This window comes from Taudactylus pleione, unplaced genomic scaffold, assembly GCF_031769625.1.
Source record: "Taudactylus pleione unplaced genomic scaffold, aTauple2 ptg000089l, whole genome shotgun sequence".
Classification (NCBI taxonomy): Eukaryota; Metazoa; Chordata; class Amphibia; order Anura; family Myobatrachidae; genus Taudactylus; species Taudactylus pleione.
The window spans coordinates 11,740,579-11,743,372 of NW_028284491.1; the positions used below are offsets into that span (position 1 = coordinate 11,740,579).

The 2,794-nt window shown below is 43.9% G+C and overlaps 1 pseudogene; it reads right to left on the reverse strand.

Annotated features, from left to right (window-relative positions):
• Positions 1-2,197: 2,197 nt before the first annotated feature.
• LOC148527376 (5S ribosomal RNA) lies at positions 2,198-2,316 on the reverse strand (annotated as a pseudogene).
• Between the last annotated feature and the right edge of the window lie 478 nt (positions 2,317-2,794).

Here is a 2,794-nt window from a genome sequence, read left to right on the forward strand (position 1 = left end):
TCTAGATGCACCATCATCAATGTAAAACGACAGCTGCAGTAAGAAGAAACTTACTAATCTGAGTCCCTCTGCCAGTCACACATGCACTGAAATCCCCCACTCACGCTTCCAACAGCAGTATTGCTAAAAAATAAAAACAATATTTGTTTAAGTTTAAATGTCAGAAATGTTTCATTAAATTAAAAAAAGCATTATTTCCTCTGCCATACTCACCTTTCACCATCCTGAGATAGATATAAGATGATTGTGGTCGCCCAGGTAACACCACAATCCTTCTTAAATAGCCGTCCTTTGGGTTTGCATGGGAATGCTCTAAGCCAGAGGAAGCAATACTCTGCAATAACTTTTGCCAGCTGCAGAGCTTGTTAAAGAGGGAAAAGCCCTATCTATTGAGACAACATTCATTTTCACCGGATTTAGTGCTCCTCTCCCATGGATAAATAGACTCTCTTGTTTGAGTAGGTAAAGAGGACTGTGGATTTTACTGAGACCATTGTGATAGCAATATTGCCATGCCAGCAGTCCCAATGTTATCAATTACAGCATGGAAGTCTGTGCAGGACATCTGGCCTCTGGGTGGGGGCATGGCCATATCAAGCCTCTTCGTGGGACCTGTTGCACTTAAGACAGGGGGCCCTGCCCCCATTTCTCCGGCCTTCCAACTCTTTTGTCAGCACTGCCCCTAAATGTCATCCGGTCCACTCCCACTTGTTGTCCGACCCACCCACTCCCCATCTGGCCCACCTCCACTAGTTGTCCATTGTCACTTATCTGGCCCTTAGAAAATGCTCCAGTCGGAGGGGAGTCCTGAGAGGTGCCCCATCATCCGGCTCTGGGTGGGGGTGGCATGCTGTTATGTGTACCCACCTTATAGCGGTAGGATAAATGTCATGCACTGACCAACATGCACTATGGCATGGGCATCTCACACTTATGCCAGATAAAATATCAGTGCTTTATAAATGCTAGGTTAGAGGTTCCCTAAGTGTACGTGGCGCTTACCCAGGGGTGCCGCGGGTGAATGGCCTGACGGCAAGTCAACTGCAGGGGCTGCACACTGCATCTCTATGCAGCTCGCGGCCATTTACATACCGTGCCTGGCCCTATGCTATGCAGCTGACAACTCACTGATTGTTTGAAGTGCTGCCCCGCCCCTTCCTCCACTTCCCATCTTATTTACCTACAGCTACACCTAACAGAGGCGTCATCGGGTCTGGTGACACCCAGTGCACACTCTGACTACCCCTGTGCGCCGGGATAGGCGTCGTGGCCTAAAATAAAGGGGCGCGACTTGCGGGGAACCCGATGACTTCACACCGTGGGCAGCCCAGCATCGCCAGAGAAGCTGGGCTGCCCCCGGAGACTGGGCTGTCAGCTCTTCTTCTATGAAAGGAGCCAGGTGCTGCAGGAGAATGTCACACTGCAGCACCTGGCTTCTGTCACTGCAGAGGAGCCAGCATTTTGGTGTCACCTCCTCCGAGGGTGACACCCAGGTGCGGCCAGGACCCCCCTCATGATGCCACTGACAACTAACAGTGTGTGGGTCCTGGAGTCCTAATTGAACCCCTAGAACTGTTGACTGTACAATATATTTAGAGGTACTCCAAATTTTATGCAAAGTTTAATGATAGTGTAAGACATAGTAACCCTTTTAGAATACAATTGACAGTAAATTGGAAATTCATTAGCCAAGAGGATTTTTTCACAAGTGATTGACAGGCAGGGTGGGGAGTGGGGAGAAAATCGCAGATAATTTTTGGGGCGTCTACCAGTCTCCAACTGCGATCATGTTTGGGGGAAACATGGTTCCGGCATCTCGTTATGGCGGCTATTCTGAGTGACCATGGACTCACTCAAGCGTTAAACAAAAAGAAAAAAAGAAGGGCTCGTTGCTGGGGCACTCTTTATGGATATACATATATTAAAATTTAATCTTTATTATGTATCATTAAATTAAAAGGTACCCATATACAGTAATTAATGCCACAGGTGTTATACGTTAATCATCTGCAGCAAAGATAACAATTTCTCTATAATCTGGAGAGATCTCCTGACAAAATATTATTTAATCAACATTCCACAAAGTTGGATTGACCAAATTTTAATGGCTATTTACAGGTATATCAGTTATCCAGCTATATGGTAACAGTATATAGATGCTCGGCCATGTGCACTTAAATCCCAGTTATCCTTTTTTAACCTACAGCACCTGGTATTCCCAAGTGGTCTCCCATCCAAGTACTAACCAGGCCTATTACTGTTTAGCTTCCAAGATCAAACGAGTTTGGGCAAATCAAGTAATGTATTGTTGTAGGTGTAGGTCATTTGTGGGAATGGTGTTCACACCAGCAGACGGTCAGAGCCTAAAGTAATAAATGTAGGACTGCTACAGTGAGTAGTCCATTTTATTAATAAAATTATAACGTTTCACAAAAAGTTATGCATGGGCATACTTTAATGTTACACGTAAAGGTATTATGTCTTACTGTTGCTAAATCATATATTACATACATGTAACCTTATATCAAGGAATGAGTGTCACACAAAATCTCTATCCTTATATCAAGGAATGATTATCACACAAAATCACTAGCGATATTCCCAAAGTAACACTGTTCCACATATATTACATCATACCTAATTAGTGATCATAATAAACTTTCCATTTTCTGTGAAGTCTTTATTGGTTATATCCACCAAGGTCACTTAATATCATATGTTCCTGATTATTTAAAGTACATAGTTCTATAGTATAATTCACTTTTGTTTACCATGATTGGTGCAAAAGCAGGGA